We start from the raw sequence: 21,459 nt of genomic DNA, 5'->3' as shown, positions 1-21,459 counted from the left end.
AGTGTGATGTTGGCTGTTGGCTTGTTATATATTTCTTTTATTATGCAGAGGTATGTGGCTTCTATACCCATTTTTAGGTTTTTATCATAAATTGGTATTTTATCAAATGCTTTCTTTTGCATCTATTGAGAAAATCATATGGATTTCATCTTCATTTCATTGGTGTTATGCACCACATTTACTGATCATGTATGCTCAAACATCCCTGAATTACTGATATAAATTCCATTTGGCCAGGGGTGGATGGTATTTTTGAGGTATTATTGAATTCAGTTTGCTTGTATTGTGTCAAGTATTTTTGCATGTACATTTATCAGGAATAATCATCTCTATTTCTCTTTATTGTTGTATCTTTGTTTGATTTTGGCTTTAAGGTAAGTCCAGCCTCATAGATTAAGTTTGGAATGGTTCACTCCCTATCAATTATCTTGAGTAGTTTAAGATGAATTGGTGCAAGTTCATCCTTAAAATTTGGTAGAATTCAACAGCAAAGCTACCAATTTCAGAGCTTCTCTTTGTAATAAGACTCTATTGCTGACTCAATCTCAATCTTGCTTATCAGACTACTCAGATTTACTATGTCTTCATGCATCAATCTTTGTGTATATTTTATAGGGAATTGATAGAGAAGAGCTAATGTAAGTAAAAGTGGGGGGTAGAGAACTTGATTGCTTGCTTTGATCAGTTCACATTGTTTTTATGCATTGAAATATTGAGTTGTGTTCCATAAAGGTGTATAATTCAATAAAAATTTTGATTAAAAAGAGATTTTTGTGATTTTTATGAGAAGCAATGAACATGTCAGGGCGAGTAGGATATGGAGGTTTAGGATAGGCTTCTTTGAAAGAGGTCCATGTAAGTCTAGAGTATAGAGGCTAGGTAACCCTGGTTTTCTGTTACCTAGATTTGGAGTGATTTAGCAGAGGAATGGTGGACTAAAATGTGAAAGCCCCATACAGAAGATAGTTTGTGCTGTGGGCTCTGAATTGTTGAGTTTGCCTAGAAAGCTGCACCCGTAGGCTAGTCCTTTGCCATCTTAATGAATAAACTAATCCTGAAAACAGATCTTCCCTGGGGAGTAATGTCTCAGATATTAATTTATGGCTTTAGTTTGTCCATTTCATGTAAGTTGTCATCTTTGCAGAAATGAGTTCATCATATTACCTTATATTATTCATTTCCCCATCTGTAGGATTGTTATCTCTTTCACTTCCTGATATTGTTAAATTATGTCAACTATGTCTTTTCCTCATTAGTTTCATTGCATTGTGATCTATTTATTGATATTCTTTTTTTTTTTTTGACAGGCAGCGTGAACAGTGAGAGAGAGAGAGACAGAGAGAAAGGTCTTCCTTTGCCGTTGCTTCACCCTCCAATGGCCACCGCGGCCGGCGTGCTGAGGCCAGCGCACCATGCTGATCCGATGGCAGGAGCCAGGTACTTATCCTGGTCTCCCATGGGGTGCAGGGCCCAAGCACTTGGGCCATCCTCCACTGCACTCCCTGGCCACAGCAGAGAGCTGGCCTGGAAGAGGGGCAACCGGGACAGAATCTGGCGCCCCGACCGGGACTAGAACCTGGTGTTCCAGCACCGCAAGGCAGAGGATTAGCCTAGTGAGCCGTGGTGCCGGCCTATTTATTGATATTCTTAAGATCAAATTTTCATATCATTAGTTTTCCATATCATTTTTCTGTTTTCTATTTCATTAGTTTGCACAATGATACTTAGCATTTCCTTTCTCCTAATTATATTGTGCTTGTTTTCCTGTTTATACTTTAAGATTGAAGGACACATTTTCAATAAAACATTGATTTTTTCCAAGATGATTGAATTAAAATTTGATCTTGAATCGAAAAAACCTTTCAGTGAAAGTTAATCCTCAACATGCCCAGAGTTTTAATTTACATCACAGAATTTCTCAAAATTAAGTCTAGATGTTTTTGGTAGCTTTCATGTTGGGAATGGTTAACAACCAATTATACCACTCTCTTAATTCGATTCTGGCAGTATTTTTTGTTCTGTTTCTAATTTTGGGTGATTCTTTTTATTATTTGTGATTCTTGATGCATGAGAGATACAAATTTTCACAGCCACCTAAAGTACAAATTTAACTTAGAGAAGTAAGTACATATTTTTAAAAACATCATCCTCCTCTTTGAGGACGAAAAGTATCAGTATGTTATTTATTATGGAATGTACTTGTGCTTCACAAAAAATGATGTGTCTTATAGAAAAACTGAACAAATTTGTTTTTGGTTCGAAGACTACATGTCATTCTGGGTGAGTGTGTAGATGTCCCCAATTAGTGTTTGTATTATGACTTCATTTCCTTCACTCCCAGTGCCATTTTGTCAGGTACTCTCTGCATTTTGCTCTTGCAGAATGACACCTGACTTCAGTCAAAGGAATCAGCTTGCTATATTTTAAGTACAACTATGAATAGGGACTATTTTGAGAAGGATGTACATTTGTATTTACAAAATTTGATTGGTATCTTTCATAACTCTTTTCAGTGGTATGTTTTATCTTTGACCTATGCCTCCACAGCTTAGTGGAGTGTCTGCCTCTTTGGTGAATACCTAGAGGTGTGTGCTGGGTAGGGCCAGCCAGCTCTGGTGAATGTTCAAGGGTGGAGCAAGAATCCAGTGTGAACCCAAATTGGGCCTGGTAAATCTCTATTGTCAGTAGGTAGAAGGTTATGATCATGCTTGTTGCCTTAATTGCAACCTCACCTCCTCTCTTCCAAGTTTATCAATGACCCCAGGATTAGCCCACAGTGGATACAAACCTCACCTATGCTGGTGCATGAACTGAAAAAATGATCTGTAAAATCCTCAGAGTGAGCATGGAACCCTTTGTAGTGACCTATCCCAGGAAGTTAGGGAGTTTTGAACCTCTGTTTGCCGAAACAGTCATTTCCCAAAGACCCAGCTACACTCTATGCTCTATGTTCAGTCACAAGTTTCCCACAATCATGGGATGTACAGAATCCCCTCTCTGCCCTACAAGCCTGCTCTGTCCATGGAGAGAACAGAGTCATTTTGAGAGTCAGCTGCTTATGGGTGCTCTACCCTGGCAGTTTGCAATTGGGCCAGGTTAACTGTTGCCTATGCTGTTACTTTGTTTTATGTTCCTAAGTACATGATGTATATAAAGGGCAAATGAGTCCTACTTTACAACATCTAGCCTTCCTGGATGTTAAAGAGGTTGCTGGTGTATGACAAAACTAAACAAATACATTGAATATGCTTTGTGTTAAATTCCGTAGGAAACGAGTGCCTGGATAAAGCTAAAAACTCACCATGGGACTCCAAATCCCATTAAGTTGGCAGGTACTAATGCCACCTTGTGGGGAGCAACTCAGACTAGACTGTTATTCGAATTAAGACTTATTCTATGCATCTGCTCTCCCACAATATGGTGCTGGGAGAGGAGGAAACAGCTTCTACACAGCTGCCTCCAGTTCAACAAATAAACAGCAGGACCTGCTCCTGATTGGAGGAGAGCAGCGTACTCGGCATGTGGGTAGCAGAGTTGGGATTGGTGGAAGAGGACTATAAAGGAGGAGAGAGACAACATGCACCAGGAACATCTAAGGGGAACATCTATCCGAATAACACCTGAGCAGCCCCTGAGAGAGCCGGCCGGCAGTGTGCTGCTCCCCCGCAGAAGTGGGGAAAGTGGCAGGGGGAACCGCCCTTCCACGGAGGTGGAAGGGTCGGTAGCCAACCCAGGAAGAACCAGCAGCAAACCCAGGGAGGGCCGAGCAGACAAAAGAACAGCGCAGGGTCCTGTGTCGTTCCTCCACGAAGAGGGGGAGCAACACCACCTTACTAATTAAAGAGATCAGTTTAAGTTCATAACTGATCATAAAGATAGGACTAAGTGTCAAAGGGATCACATAAATAATACCAGTGTCTGCTAATAATAATTAATATAATTAAAAAGGAGGGAACATTCAACATGGAAAGCAGGATACACAGCATACTCATAGAATGGCAGATGCCCTAAACAGCACTCTGGCCTCAGAATCAGCTGTTAAGACCATAAGAGTTTCTAAGGCATGGAAAGCCAAGACATTGTGGCAAAAAAATGACCTAAATGAAAGATCTCTCTGAGTGAGATCCCAGTGGAAAGAACAGGATTCTAAGAAGGAGGTAGTTTTCTCTGAAGGGAGGAGAGAACTGCCACTTTGATTATGGTCTAGTCTAAATAAGATTGGAGTTGGTGAACTCAAGAGGCTTCCATAAGCTCAAAGCATATACTAGAAAATATCTCCGGGAAAATGGCAGGGCAAAGTCACTAGGAATCAATAGTCACATTAAACATTAATGGACTTAACTCTTCAGTTAAAAGACACCGATTGGCTGATTGGCTCAAGGAACACAACCCAACTATTTGTTGCCTACAAGAAACACATCTCTCTAACAAAGATGCATGCAGACTGAAAGTGAAAGGTTGGAAAAAGATATTCCATGCCTACAGAAACCAAAAAAAAAAGCAGGTGTAGCCATATTAATATCAGACAAAATAAACTTTAATACAAAAACTGTTAAGAGAGACAAAGAGGGACACTATATAATGATTAAGGGTTCAATTCAACAGGAAGATGTAACTATTATAAATGCATATGCACCTAATTACAGGGCACCGGTCTATTTAAAAGATATGTTAAGGGACTTAAAGGGAAATTTAGATTCCAATACAATAGTACTGGGAGACTTCAATACTCCACTCTCAGAAATAGATCATCCGGACAGAAGATCAACAAGGAAACAGCAGATTTAATCGACACTATGGCCCAAATAGATCTAACATATATCTACAGAACTTTCAATCCTACAGCTAAAGACGACATTCTTCTCAGCAGTGCATGGAACCTTCTCTAGGATTGATCACATACTAGGCCATAAAGCAAGTCTCAGCAAATTTAAAAGAATTAGAATCATACCATGCAGCTTCTCAGACCACAGCGGAATGAAGCTGGAAATTAGCAACTCAGGAAACCCCAGAAAGTATTCAAACACATGGAGACTGAACAACATGCTCCTGAATGAACACTGGGTCATTCAAGAAATTAAAAGAGAAATCAAAAACTTTCTGGAAGTAAATGAGGATAACAACACAACATATCAAAACTTATGGGATACAGCAAAAGCAGTACTGAGAGGCAAGTTTATATCAATAGGTGCCTACATCAAGAAATTGGAAAGGTACCAAATAAATGAGCTTTCAGCGCATCTCAAGGACCTAGAAAAACTGCAGCAAACCAAACCCAAACCTAGTAGGAGAAGAGAAATAATTAAAATCGGAGAAGAAATTAGCAGGATTGAATGCAAAAAAAAGTTACAAAAAATCAGCCAAGCGAGAAGCTGGTTTTTTGAAAAAATAAACAAAATTGACACCCCATTGGCCCAACTAACTAAAAAAAGAAGAGAAAAGACCCAAATCAATAAAATCAGAGATGAAAAAGGAAACGTAACAACAGACACCACAGAAATAAAAAGAATCATCAGAAACTACTAAAAGGACTTGTATTCCAGCAAACAGGAAAACCTATCAGAAATGGATAGATTCCTGGACACATGCAACCTACCTAAATTGAACCAGGAAGACATAGAAAACCTAAATAGACCCATAACTGAGACAGAAATTGAAACAGTAATAAAGGCCCTCCCAACAAAGAAAAGCCCAGGACCAGATGGATTCACTGCTGAATTCTACCAGATATTTAAAGAAGAACTAATCCCATTTCTTCTCAAACTATTCAGAACAATCGAAAAAGAGGGAATCCTCCCAAATTCTTTCTATGAAGTCAGCATCAACTTAATCCTAAGTCAGAGAAAGATGCAGCACTGAAAGAAAATTATAGACCAATATCCCTGATGAACATAGATGCAAAAATCCTCAATAAAATTCTCGCCAACAGAATACAACAACACATCAGAAAAATCATCCACCCAGACCAAGTGGGATTCATCCCTGGTAGCAGGGATGGTTCAACATTCGCAAATCAATCAATGTGATTCACCACATTAACAGACTGCAAAGAAAAACCATATGATTATCTCAATTGATGCAGAGAAAGCATTCGATAAAATTCAACAACCTTTCATGATGAAAACTCTAAGAAAACTGGGTTTGGAAGGAACATTCCTCAATATAATCAAAGCAATTTATGAAAAACCCACAGCCAGCATCCTATTGAATTGGGAAAAGTTGGAAGCATTTCCACTGAGATCTGGCACCAGACAGGGATGCCCACTCTCACCACTGCTATTTAACATAGTTCTGGAAGTTTTAGCCAGAGCCATCAGACAAGAAAAAGAAATTAAAGGAATACAAATTGAGAAGGAAGAAGTCAAACTATCCGTCTTTGCAGACGATATGATTCTGTACTTAGAGGATCCAAAGAACTCTACTAAGAGACTATTGGAACTCATAGAGGAGTTTGGCAAAGTGGCAGGATATAAAATCAATGCACAAAAATCAACAGCCTTTGTATACACAAGCAACGCCATGACTAAGAAAGAACTGCTAAGATCAATCCCATTCACAATAGCTACAAAACAATCAAATACCTTGGAATAAACTTAACCAAGGACGTTAAAGATCTCTACGATGAAAATTACAAAATCTTAAAGAAAGAAATAGAAGAGGATACCAAGAAATGGAAAAATCTTCCATGCTCATGGATTGGAAGAATCAACATCATCAAAATGTCCATTCTCCCAAAAGCAATTTATAGATTCAATGCAATCCCAATCAAGATACCAAAGACATTCTTCGCAGATCTAGAAAAAATGATGCTGAAATTCATATGGAGGCACAAGAGACCTCGAATAGCTAAAGCAATCTTGTACAACAAAAACAAAGCCGGAGGCATCACAATACCAGATTTCAGGACATACTACAGGGCAGTTGTAATCAAAACAGCATGGTACTGGTACAGAAACAGATGGATAGACCAATGGAACAGAATTGAAACACCAGAAATCAACCCAAACATCTACAGCCAACTTATATTTGATCAAGGATCTAAAACCAATTCCTGGAGCAAGGACAGTCTATTCAATAAATGGTGCTGGGAAAACTGGATTTCCACGTGCAGAATCATGAAGCAAGACCCCTACCTTACACCTTACACAAAAACACACTCAACATGGATTAAAGACATAAATCTACGACCTGACACCCTCAAGTTATTAGAGAACATTGGAAAAACACTTCAAGATATTGGCACAGGCAAAGAGTTTCTGGAAAAGACCCGGGAGGCACAGGCAGTCAAAGCCAAAATCAACTATTGGGATTGCATCAAATTGAGAAGTTTCTGTACTGCAAAAGAAACAGTCAGGAGAGTGAAGAGACAACCGACAGAATGGGAAAAAATATTTACAAACTATGCAACAGATAAAGGGTTAATAACCAGAATCTACAAAGAGATCAAGAAACTCCACAAAAACAAAACAAACAGCCCACTTAAGAGATGGGCCAAGGACCTCAATAGACATTTTTCAAAAGAGGAAATCCAAATGGCCAACAGGCACAGGAAAAAATGTTCAAGGTCACTAGCAATCAGGGAAATGCAAATCAAAACCACAATGAGGTTTCACCTCATCCCAGTTAGAATGGCTCACATACAGAAATCTACCAACAACAGATGCTGGCGAGGATGTGGGGAAAAAGGGACACTAACCCACTGTTGGTGGGAATGCAAACTGGTCAAGCCACTATGGAAGTCAGTCTGGAGATTCCTCAGAAACCTGAAGAAAACCTACCATTCGACCCAGCCATCCCACTCCTTGGAATTTACCCAAAGTATATTAAATTGGCAAACAAAAAAGCGGTCTGCACCCTAATGTTTATTGCAGCACAATTCACGATAGCCAAGACCTGGAACCAAGCTAAATGCCCATCAACGGTAGACTGGATAAAGAAATTATGGGATATGTACTCTTTAGAATACTATACCGCAGTAAGAAACAACGAAATCCAGTCATTTGCAACAAAATGGAGGAATCTGGAACACATCATGCTGAGTGAAGTAAGCCAGTCCCAAAGGGACAAATACCATATGTTCTCCCTGATCGGTGACAACTGACTGAACACCAAAAAGGAAACCTCCTGAAGTGAAATGGACACTATGAGAAACGGTGACTTGATCAGCATAGCCCTGACTGTTAATGAACAACTTAATACATTATCCCTCTTAGTAGTTTTTTTTGTGTGTTCTACTTAATATGACTGGTTTAATTCTGTAATTATCACACAGTTATTCTTAAGTGTTGAAAATTAACTGAAATGTGATCCCTGTTAAACATAAGAGTGGGAATAAGAGAGGGAAGAGATGTATAATTTGGGACATGCTCAAGCTGACTTGCCCCAAATGGTAGAGTTAAAAACATACCAGGGGACTCCAATTCAATCCCATCAAGGTGGCATGTACCAATGCCATCTCACTAGTCCAAGGGATCAATTTTAGCTCACAATTGATCATAATGAAAGGACTAACAGTCAAAGGGAGCACATAAACAAGTCTAGTGCCTGCTAATACTAACCGATAGAATAAATAAAGGGGAGAGTGATTCAACATGGGAAGCGAGATACTCAGCAGACTCAGAGAATGGCAGATGTCCTAAACAGCACTCTGGCCTCAGAATCAGCCCTAAAGGCATTCGGATCTGGCTGAAAAGCCCATGAGAGTATTTCAGGCATGGAAAGCCAACACACTCTGGCAAAAAAAAAGACCTAAATGAAAGATCTCTGTGAGTGAGATCCCAGTGGAAAGAACAGGTCTTCAAAGAAGGAGGTACCTTTCTCTGAAGGGAGGAGAGAACCTCCACTTTGACTATGACCTTGTCTAAACAAGATAAGAGTCGGAGAGCTCAAGGGGCTTCCATAGCCTTGGAAACTCATGACTGGAGCATAGGGAGATTACTGATGCCATAAACAGGAGTGTCAATTTGTAAAGTCAACAACAGGAGTCACTGTGCACTTACTCTTCATGTAGGATCTCTGTCCTTAATGTGCTGTACATTGAGATTTAATGCTATAATGAGTACTCAAACAGTATATTTCACTTTGTGTTTCTATGGGGGTGCAAACTGTTGAAATCTTTACTTAATGTGTACTATATTGATCTTCTGTAAAACAAAAAAAAGAGAAATTATCAATTCCCAACTTGACTCTCACTGGGATTAAACATGACTATAGGTCAGATCTGATTTCATCATCATTTAAAAAATCATCTATTATTTTTCACTTTATGTTTCTGTATGGGAGCAAACTGTTGAAATCTTTACTTAATGTATGCTAAACTGATCTTCTGTATATAAAGAGAATCGAAAATGAATCTTGATGTGAATGGAAGGGGAGAGGGAGTGGGAGAGGGGAGGGTTGCGGGTGGGAGTGGCGTTATGGGGGGGAAGCCATTGTAATCCATAAGCCGTACTTTGGAAATTTATATTCATTAAATAAAAGTTAAAAAAAGGCTTCCATAGCCATGGCAGCTCATGACAAGAGTCTCAGGTGATTACTTACATCATAAACAAGAGTGTCAATTGTTAAAGAAACAACAGGAGTCACTGTGCATTTAGTCCCCATGTAGGACCTCTGTCCTCAATGTGTTGTACTATGCAATTAATGGTAAAACTGATCTTCACACAGTACTTTATATTTTGTGTGTCTGTGTGGGTGCAGCCTGTTCAAATCTTTACTTAGTATATACTAAGTTGACCTTCTGTATATAATGATAATTAAAAATGAATCTTAATGAAGAATGGGATGGGCAAGGGATTAGGAGATGGGATAGTTTGTGGGCAGGAGGGTGGTTATTGGGGAAGAACTGCTATAATCCAAAAGTTGTACTTTCAAAATTTATACTTATTAAATAAAAATTTTCTAAAACTTAAAATAAATAAAAGGCAAAATAAAGAAAATAGTTTAAAACCACTAGAAAGTAACTAAGGCTGAAATTTGATGTGTTACCTTATTTTAAAATGTTGTCTTTACTTGGAAACTTCTAAAGGGTTATTTCAAAATGTAAATCAAGGAAGGGTAAAAAGGAAAGAGTGTTCTTGGTAAGGAAGGTTAAGAAGGAAAGAGTTTTTTTTAAATAAAGAAAGGACATGGTTTGTAAGAATTATTTATCCTGATGTCTAGTTTATTCTAGACTGTCTAGATAGGACATTTCAAGTAAGTTGGGGAGGGTGTGTAGAGGTCACAGAAGGTTATGAAAGAAAGAAATTTTTGGATATGAAAGCTATTAATCTATTTTTCTTTGACCTAGAATTAGAAATTATTGTCTGTTAAAGCAATGAGGTATTTGCAATGCATATATGCTAATGAATATTCTGAAATAGTGTTAAAATATATTTAACAAAACCTGCAGCATATACTTTTAATAGTTTTGTTTAATTGGTGACTCTGCCAGTTTTTTAAAACTAACTCCAGTAAGTTATACTCTCCTCCCTAGTTCTGACTCTGCTAAAATTGTTCCAAGTTATGGGATAATTCCATGTGCTAACTAATTTAAGTTTTATTTACTTAATTCTTGGGATGACCAAAGACAGATTTTGTTCTGTTGAAGTTATCTATTGTATTCTCTTAATGTCTCTGAGTTTGTTTTATTACAAGCTATGGGTTGTTTAAATATGTGCTTATTTTAAAGCATTTGAATAATCATTTTGTATCAGTGATCAAATTTGGTCCATATTATGTCGTGATGTAAAGGGATCCTATTTCAACCAGGTATTTTGAGCCTTAACTAATACAGCTGTTTGGATCATACTAAAGGTACTGTGAAGATGTGAAGCACTGTTAAATTTTGTTACGATAGTGTAGAATGCTACTGATACAAATGTCCAAAATTCTAATAAACTTGTGTTGTTATCAGACATGATGATTATCTTAATGAAAAAGGCCCAGTAGGCCAGCGCCACGGCTCACTAGGCTAATCCTCCGCCTTGCAGTGCCAGCACACCGGGTTCTAGTCCCGGTCGGGGTGCCAGATTCTGTCCCGGTTGCCCCTCTTCCAGGCCAGCTCTCTGCTGTGGCCAGGGAGTGCAGTGGAGGATGGCCCAAGTGCTTGGGCCCTGCACCCCATGGGAGACCAGGATAAGTACCTGGCTCCTGCCATCGGATCAGCACGGTGTGCCAGCCGCAGCACGCTGGCCGTGGCGGCCATTGGAGGGTGAACCAATGGCAGAAGGAAGACCTTTCTCTCTGTCTCTCTCTCTAACTGTCCACTCTGCCTGTCAAAAAAAAAAAAGGCCCAGAGACCTAAAAGGGTTAAATGTTTGAGAAAATCCTACAGGTGCTTTCAAAAATACTGTGTGGAATAAGAAAGTGCCTATTCTTGTTGGTTAATGAGTTTATAATTTTTAAAATGGCTATTTTAAGCCTTTGTCACCCAGAGTTTTACATTCTCCAAACCTTAAAAATCAAATTTGCTGCTCATGAAGTTAAAACATTGTTGGTTCTGTGTTTAAATGTGCCCTTTTAGGTTCCAAAGGACTTCTTTTTCCCTGACCTCTATTGTGTTCAATACTCTGGGACAGTTCTGTCAGCAGATAGAGCCAATAATATTCTACAGGTTCCAACAAATTATGCTTAACTCAGATCACTAAGAGCAGAAAGTAATTCTAATCAGTTGATGGTAATAAAAAAAAAACAGCTAAAGATCTAAGAAACTGTTACTGAAGTCTCTTTATTGTTCTATCACATATGTTATGTTACATGTGTATACATACTGTATGTCTGCATGGGAAATTTATTGGAAGTTCTGTTTTAATTGGCTTATAGATAAAATATCATTCATAAATTCAAACTGCTAAGTTAATCAGATACCTTTTTGGTTTGTAGGACCTAAATTTCTGTACCAGATGTTATAAATTTGTTAATATGCTTCCACTTGGGTTTGCTGGTCAAACAAGTTACACCTGTGTTAGATATTTAAGCAATGTTTTCAGATACGTACACTATTGTCTTGAAATTTATAGAAGGCATTGGATCTTCAGGTAAATGTTTTCATAAGTTGTTACTAAACAGTTAAAATTGTTTGCTAGTTTTCATTTGATGTTCTTATTGTCTGTAAGCAATCTGTAAAGCCTAACTTGTTCCCTCATTTCTCTATTCTCTTAAAGATAGGAAGCTAGTCTATTCTGAAGAACTTTTTAGAATGTACAATTTGATCTTTAGACTTTATAAAAGGGATGGCTAATGTTTTTATGTAATAATAGCACAGCCAAAATGAGAGCTTAAATTATGATTCCACAGCTAGATTTATTTTGCCATGGGCACAGTAAACAGGCAAAACCTCCCTTTTTTAAACTAAACAAAAGGAGAGAGTTTTACTAATGACTTAAAATTTAATAAATAAGGTGGTCATAATTTTTTTACATAGCTTTCCTCATGGGAAATTTCAAAGAATAACCACTATCAGAACATTCCTGCTCCACTTCTGATCCAGTTCTCTGCTGTGGCCTGGGGAAGCAGTACAAGATGGCCGAAGTCCTTGCGTCCCTGCACCCACATGGGAGACCTGGAAGAAGCTCCTGGCTTCAGATTGGCACAGCTCCAGTCATTGTGGCCATCTGGGGAGTGAACCAGTGGATGGAAGACTTCTCTCTCTCTCTCTGCCTCTCCTCTATCTATGTAACTCTGACTTTCCAATAAATAAATAAATCTTTAAAGAAGTTTATTGAGACTGTTTTCTCATAAAGTGGAAGGAGAAAATAGATATGACAACAGGAAATAAGTGATTGGAAAATAATATATTTCCTTTCAGTTGTTATATTGAATCCATTAATGCTGAGAGCTTGATGGTTCCAGAATTCTGTGTGGGGAAAGTTTTTGGCTGATGGATTGGTAGATATGGGGAATGAGCCTCTACCCCTCTGTGGAATGTAGCGCACTTGCTTATAAATCATGAAGCCCATTTGTCTAGCAGGATGTTGCTACCCTATTAGACACAATAATGAAGAAATTTCCTGACTACACCTAGGATCATCTATGACTGATGCAGCCATTCATCTTCTTGCTGAACTATCACGTGGAATGATGCATTACTGGGTGTTTTGTTTATTCCAATACCAATTCTTTCTAACTCTGCCAAATTCCTCAAACCCTTCTATTGACACAACAGTATTTGGTTCCTTGTTCACATGGTGTACTATAGATGTTATCCTAGGATACAGTGAATCCCAAGGGCTTGTTAGACCATGATGAAATCATAAAGGCCAGAGGGTTTGAGCAGTCAAAAACATGTTTTTCCTAAGTGTTTTTCCCCATAATGGAGAGTTACAGGTGCAGAGCCTCAGGTGGGTGATCTTGAGTTAATGGATGAGTTGAAAGAAAACAAAAAATACATCAAGCCAGAGCAGTTATGATCAGAGGGACATTAAGAGCAAGGTCACAGCCATGCATCTTCCTTATAAATGTATCCATTCTACTTCTAGCTGCTGTTCCATTGTCTAGATCATGAGAATGACACACATTTTGTACATGTTGAGGGCATATAGAAATGCTGAGAATTAGCTGTGCCCTCCAAAGAGATTAATTCTCTCTGCTGCATGATGAGCCTTTATAACTGGTCCATCCCCATGTTCTCCTCATCTCAGCTGAAACTGCAGGCTTTGGGTATGGCTTGGGAAGACATTGACATGTCATTGTCTCTGATTTTTCTCTTCCTACTCCTATACCCTTTACACACTTCACAGACCATCACTGATAGAAGCTGCCTCACACACCTGAAGCCAAGTGTCTACAGAAATGGAGACCTTGTGCTGGGTGTGTTTTTCCCCCTTTACTACATGGAAGTGGAAAGAGACATGACCCGGTTATCTTTTTTATTGAAGCCTGACTATAAAGTGGCTGCATCTTGGTAAGTTCAAGGATGTGTGTAAGTGTAAAGTGTGGTTATGCCTTCATGTGCAGCTATGATTGTGCCTGTGTATTTTCAATCCCTCTTGAGAATTCTGAAAAGTGTGGAAAGAGGAGGAGAAATGTAGATGATGCAGTGAATAAAGGCTGAAATCCTCCACCTTCTTTCTGCATACACAACTTTATTTTCTATTTTTTTTTCCAGTCCTTTAGAGGCAGATGAGAATAATCAGTATTTTTATGCCTGCTGCATTGGCAAGATATCTCTGATCAAGCATTGTGTGTTTTTTTTTTTTGACAGGCAGAGTGGACAGTGAGAGAGAGAGACAGAGAGAAAGGTCTTCCTTTGCCATTGGTTCACCCTCCAATGGCCGCCGCACCACGCTGATCCGATGGCAGGAGCCAGGTATTTATCCTGGTCTCCCATGGGGTGCAGGGCCCAAGCACATGGGCCATCCTCCACTGCCTTCCTGGGCCACAGCAGAGAGCTGGCCTGGAAGAGGGGCAACCGGGACAGAATCCGGCGCCCCGACTGGGACTAGAAGCCGGTGTGCCGGCACCGCAAGGCAGAGGATTAGCCTAGTGAGCCGCAGTGCCAGCCGCATTGTGTTATTATTATGAGTGAGAGTGTTGGAACCACAGTATCCCTACTGCTAGCACTCATGGAAGGGGTACATAGGAATCCTGAAACACAGAGAATCTTAGTTGAGTTCGATGTTAGGAACAAGGGGACTCACTCTGGTTGTCTCTGCTGACATAGCCATTGTTCTAATGTGCCTGAAACAGAAGCCTTGGATGTCTGAGATCTACCACCCTAATAGACCCTGTCCCACCATTGATCAATAATTGGGTCTTACCGAAGGCATTTGGGTCCTTGATGCTGAAAATGAGAAGAAAGGGAATCATCTTCCAAAAGTAGTTGCTGGCTGTCTCTGGGTTCCTACTAATTCATTTCTCCAAGAACAACAGAGAAACTTCATTCATTCTGGGCTTCACACCTGTGTAGCATGTGTTGCTGGTAACTGGGTTACTGCAATTATGCTTGATGAATGGGTTAGCAGCAGACAATCTGTCTCTGCATACCTTATTGGTTACAACAGTGGAGTGTGATTCTCAAATGTTCAAGAAAACTACCTGCTCATGTGTCTGGGAGACTGGGGGACAGTATACTATCTGTTTAAGTGTGTTGGTCTTTTCTTGTCAGTTTCTTTTGGAATTTGACACTTGTAACCACCAGGTTGCCTTACACTGGAAGGAACTGATAGTGTGGATTTTAATTTTTGAGAATAATTGCAGTCTTGTAGTCATTCCTAACCTGTGCCTTTACATTACCTGTCATGTCTTGCTGTATCATTTTAAGTTTTCTCACCTCTTTTTATTTTCTCTATTAACCAAAGTATAAAATAGAACATTTTATGTAAAACATTTCATGCATTTGAATCCTCTGGATATGTGGTAGCTACTGATTGTTTGTATTTGCTCAGAGATATGGAGACAGGATATGATGATCTGAAGGTGAAGGGATCTCTAATGTCAGGTACTCTAGGGAAAGTAAGGACCGGCCTTATTCAGGAGCACAGGGTGAAAGCCTTCATATATACCACAAATTTAGAGGACAAATTTTTTACCCTGCCTCTTTTCCTCCAGCCCAAGATATATCTGGCTATCCTCATTCTATACAGAAGTGGAACAGTCACCATGTGTTTCTCACATCCTAGAATATTCTAAGCCTATACCTGGGCAAATCCTGATGTGTACTCAGACTCAATTCTTCCTCAAAGGGGCTTCCATACCTGACATATCACAAAAATATTTTCCTATAACTTATGGATGTTATTGTTTCCATGCCTACTAAGTCTCATTTTCTGTACATAACCCATGTTTGTTTACCCAGTCTTGGGTATTTGGAATGCTGCTAATGTTTCTGTTATGGCAAGTAATATACAAATGCTAATTTTTATTTAATAAAGTTTTGCATATTTCTCATATAATTAGGGAAAATTAAATATCATGGGATATGCTTCTTCATTGAGTTTTTGGTACTACTTACCCAATATTTGCTGATAAATCAGATTTCCATTTTCACATAAAAAGATATGTGAGAAAAGAAACATGTGACTGTGTTTTTGAAAAAAGATTGATTTATTGATTTATTTACTTATTTAGTTGAAAAACAGAATGACAGATGGAGAGACAGAGGGAGAGAGGTTGAAGCCAGGAGCCTAGAACTCCAACCTGGTCTCCCACATAGGAGCCCAAGTACTGGGCCATCCTGAACTGCTTGTCCAGGTTCATTAGAAGGGATCAGGATTGGAAGTGCAGCAGCCAAGACTTGAACCAGTACTTCAACATGGGATGCTGGTATTGCAGGAAAAGTGCAGTAAAGTTCATTTGTAATTTGTTCAATTGTCTGTTTTTTGCACATCTACATTATGACAAGAAGGGACTTGAAGTTTTTCCATAGCATGTGATCATTTTCTGGCTCTGTCCTCTTATGATAATTCTCCTTTGCCTTAGTAAGCCAAATTTCTGGATCTTCAGAATGTTGTTACTGCCTCAAAGCCAAATTTCCTGTACAAATGAATTGACTCATTGTTGATCTGGACATACAGTTAAATGCCGTCAAAAATGCTATCTTTTTTACAGATATTTAAGTCATGATTTAACATTTTTCCCTATTACTAGCCTTTGGTGAAGTGTCAGACATCCTAGTATCATGATGAAAAACCTCTTCTGATTCTGGGAATGATCTACCCTACAGCAAATCGCATCTACAACAATATCATTGAAATGGGCAAATTTTGATAGCTCTCCAACCTCCAGAAAATCCTTGTAGATCTTGTCATTGTAGCTGGATGAAAATATGACTTAGTTCATTCTCTCCAACTGTTTAATATTGTGTGGTGTAGGGGCCTGCAGTGTGGTGCAGTGGGTTAAGCTGCTACCTGCAGTGCCAGCATCCCATATGGGTGCTGGTTCAAGACATGGCTGCTCCACTTCTGATCCAGTTCTCTGTTATTGTGCCTGGGAAGGCAGCAGATGGTGGTCCAAGTGCGTGGGCACCTGAACCCCTGTAGGAGATCCAGAAGAATTGCTCTTGGATCCTGCCTTCTGCCTGGCCCAGCCCTGACTGGCGTGGCCGAACCAGCAGATGAAAATTACCGCACTCTCTCCCTCTCTCCCTCTCTATACCTCTCTCTATCTCTCTCTCACTCTCAATCTTTCTGTAACTCTGTAGGTCAAATAAATAAATCCTTAAAATAATGATGATGATGATGATGATGATGATGATATGTGTGGTATCATTTTTCCCAACTTGATCTAGCCTCTCGTCTTCCTTGCCTGCTGTGACTGTTGTTTCTGCCTCTATCAGTGCCATCATTACTGCTTTCCAGAGCTCTCAGCACTCTAGGACAAGGCCACTCAACCCTACAACCTGACTTTGTCACTTACAGGAGGGAGATGAGTCAGTGTGAAGACCAGGAGAACTGAGGAGGGCTGTAAGCCTCTAGAAGGGGTAGGAGGTGCTTCTTGCTACCATGAGAGTACCTGCATGCCTCCACATATGCAGTCAGGGCCCAGAGTTGTTGATCTTATTTTATGGCCAAGCATATGGTTTATCCTAATGAATGTTCCATGAAAGAATGTGTATTTTGAAGCTGTGACATAAAATGTTCTATAGACCATCAATTAGATCCACTTGTTCAATAGTGTAGATTAGCTCTGTTGTTTCTTTGTTCACTTTTGTCCAGGTAATCTGTCCATTGTTGAAAGTGGGGAGTTGAAGTCTCCCAATATTACTGTATTAATTATATCTCACTTTAGACCCATTAACATTTGTTTTGAATAGCTGGGTGTCTTAGCATTTGGTGCATAGCCATTTACTATAGTCACATCTTCCTGTTAAATTGATCCCTTAATCATTGCATAATGACTTTTGTGAGTTTCTTTTAACAGGTACCTCCTTAAAATTTACTTTGTCTGATATTATGATAGCTATTGCTGCTATTTTCATGGTATATCTTGTTTCTGTCTTTGCATTTTCAGTTTGTGTGTATGTGTGTTTTGTGATGTGTATTTCTTGTAGACAGCATAGATGGGTCATGTTTTTTAATCCATTTTGCCAGTCTGTTTTATTTATTTGGAGAATTTAGTCCTTTTGTGTTCAAGGTTATTACTCATAGGTAGTTATTTCATATGGCTATTTTTGTAAATATTTCTATTATTTATATAGAACTTCTTTGTACTTCTGCTAGGAGGTTTTCTGCCTTCACATGCTTTCATGCTGCTGACTATTCATCTCTGTTTATGTGTGTAGTACAGCCTCAAGTACAATTTGTAAGAAAACTCTTCCATCAATCTAACTGGATATTCTTTAAAGATAATCTGAAATTTCTCTCATGCACATTTTATGATATTTTCATTATATTTTACTCTTGAACATTTGACTATAATGTGTTATGGTGAAGATTTTTTCGGATTATGTATATTTAGGATTCTATGTGCTCCTTGTACTTGGATGTCCACATCTTTCTGCAAACACAATAAATTTTTTGGTTATCATTCCATTCAATAATTTTTAAACTATTATTTTCCCATTATTTTAGGAACTTGCAATGTACTTATCATTTGATGATGTCCCAGAGATGCAAAAGAAAACTGTTTTCAGACTTTCTAATTTTTTTCTTTTTTGTCAGATATTTTGAAAGTTTTTCTCTTCTAGTTCAGATATTCTTTTTCCTCTTCATTGAGTCTATTTTTAAAGTTTTACACTGTATTTTTCATTTGACATACTATATTCTACATTTCTGATGTTTCATTTTATTTTTTTCTTAATATCTCTATCTCCTTGAAGAATTTCTCCTTCGTTTCATACACAAAACTCTTTATTTCACATAATTCTCCATATTGTTGAGTAATTTTATAATCATTCTGTTGAAATCCTTTCTAGGATTTCATCAACCTCCTGATCTTCACAGTCTAACATTAAAGTATTATTGTGCTCCTTTTGGGGAGTCATATTTTCTTCTTTGTTCACCATTCTTGTACTTCTACATTTATTTTTGATGTGACTGGAAACCTTCACTGGTAACTCCTCTGAGGGCTTTGTTCTTGTAAATGGACCTTTGTGGCTTAATGGAATTCCTGCTCCTTCAGTGGATATACATAGGTGTGAGCTGGGTGGGGTCTAGGTACTCGCTAGAATTTTTGGGTAGGACTAGAGTCCAGAGTGACACTCAAGTTGGGTATCAAATTTCCTCTGTCACTGGCAGGGAGAAGGGGTGATCATGCTGCTGGTGTGTTCACAATCCTTTTCTGCATCCTCTCAATCCTTCTCTACATCAAAGTGAAGCAACTGCTGAGGGTGAACTAACTATGCTTGTGCACATGACCCATGCATATACACAAATTGCACAAAGGATCTATGTACTCTGTAGTGTGATGTCTGTGCCTTCCAGAAGTTCCCTCCCAAGGACCCAGGGATTTCTGGGCTTCTGGAATCAGATAAGGTGACTGCCCATGGACTCAGCCACATTCCACACTCTTCTGAGTTTCCTAGCCTATGCAGAATTCACGCAATAAAAGGATTCCCACAGTCACAGGGTGCATGTCGGCTTCCCATTTGTTAGCAATTGGCCAGGAAGCCAACTATGGGTTCAACAAAGGAGACTAAGAAAACTCGGGTACACACCTTAAAGCTCTTTATTATGGCATCTAGAGGGAGAGACTACTCAGCCAAACTCCTGCAGGCACAAGGTGCTACGGACCGGGGAGAGAGGCTGAGCAACCTCTGCTTACAGAGTCTGAGGGTCCGCTAATACACAGTTTCTAAAGGTCAGCCCTGCCCAACTACCGCCCTCCCAGGGCCTCCTAGCTCTGGTGATGCGGTTTTGCAGTTTTGCAGTTTGGCGATTTCCCCTTGCAGGGCAGCTTAGAGTGCAGCTTCTTTGTCTTTGTAATTCCCTTACAGTCCACACTTTCTTTTTATTTTAGAGCTGTTAGAGCATGCTGAGCTGCTGAGCCAAGGGGGGCAGATGCCTTAGACCAAGGCTCGCATGTTCTTCCAGAATGTCCCTTTTTTATTATTATTATTTATGGATTACAATGGCTTCCCCCCCCATAACTTCCCTCCCACCTGCAACCCTCCCCTTTCCCACTCCCTCTCCCCTTCCCAGAATGTCCCTTTGTCTCCTTGTCATTTTCGCTGTCGCTTTCTTCCTCTATTGCTGGGATTGTTGCTTCCTAGAAGACAAGGCAGTCCTTCGCCAAATTCCTTCCAGTTGAGAAAAGACACTGGAGAACAGGTAGACATAAGTGCCAGGATGATAATAGCTGATCTTATCCAAGACCATGAGGGTAACCAGTTACTTACTAAGTGTACTTCTCATGGATGTGATTATATTTTCCACTGTTTGTACCCTATCTAGATTAAGCTTAGCTCTGGCTATGGCAGCGGTTAAATTTATTGCATTTTGGGTGATATTATATTCTAAGGAAGAGGTTTTACTAACCCAATCTTGCCAAGTCAGGGAGGAGTTTGCAAGCATCTCTGCCAGTTGTGTGGAATTAGGGATTGAGAGATTCTCCCATGGAATATTGGTGATGCCTAGCCATGGATACACCTTCTCACATTTTAATTCACTTTCCAATTTTAACACTGTAATTAGCTGTTCCATCTGACTTATCCGTGCTTTGAGAATTTGGAGCCCTTGAAAATGTGCCTTTAGCAACTCTGTATTGAGTGCTAGCTGAGCCTGCTCATCCTGCATTACCTGCAGGACGGACTCCAAGGCTTCCCCCTGTAATAAGGCAGCACCAAGAGCCAGCGCTCCTGTCACAGCTCCCGCAACCGTGGCTGCTGCGACTACCATTGCTATTATGGCTGCTGTTATTCCAAAGTCTCCTTTTGGTCTCAGTGGAACCAGGTCAGTCGTGCTGACTGGTACATAAGTGAACCCTGGGGTGTGCACCACCATATACGCTGAGAAGAATGCTCTTATCCTCTAATCCCATGTCATTACTGGCCTTTTGGGTATAGATATGAAACTCATGCCCCCGTTGTGAGGCCCTTCTGAATCTACTGCCTCCCTCTCTCTAATGCAGAAAGGTCCTAGGGCCCATTTTGTATTGTTCAGGGATTCTACAATTTTAATAAAGTGATTGCTGAGGACTTCATATCCTGCTTGCCAATAACATTGTACAGTATGATTATTTATGTTACCTATTGGGCACATTATATATCTACTGATGCTACTGTTAATACAAATAAAGCTAATTTTGTCCTTGCTCCAGTCCCATCCCCATTCCTCAGCCCATGATATTTCTGACTGAAAATGTACAGTTTACCTGATTCTTGTGTAATTGTACTGTTTATTATATTCATTAAAATTCATCCAAACAAGCTCTTTTGGTATCTCGTACTTACAGGTAATGTTAACATCTACCTTGTTTATATTTAACCGAGGGCTACAATCATAGCTATAAAGCTCTCCTCCTTCATATTGTTGCCATTCAGAGTTATTTTTGGTAACATTATTGTTCATAAATGAATCTAATACTGGCCATCTGTCTGTTCTT

This window comes from Oryctolagus cuniculus, chromosome 15 (assembly GCF_051225735.1).
Source record: "Oryctolagus cuniculus isolate XC-2025 breed Fujian yellow rabbit chromosome 15, ASM5122573v1, whole genome shotgun sequence".
Classification (NCBI taxonomy): Eukaryota; Metazoa; Chordata; class Mammalia; order Lagomorpha; family Leporidae; genus Oryctolagus; species Oryctolagus cuniculus.
Note: the sequence above shows the minus strand (reverse complement) of the source record.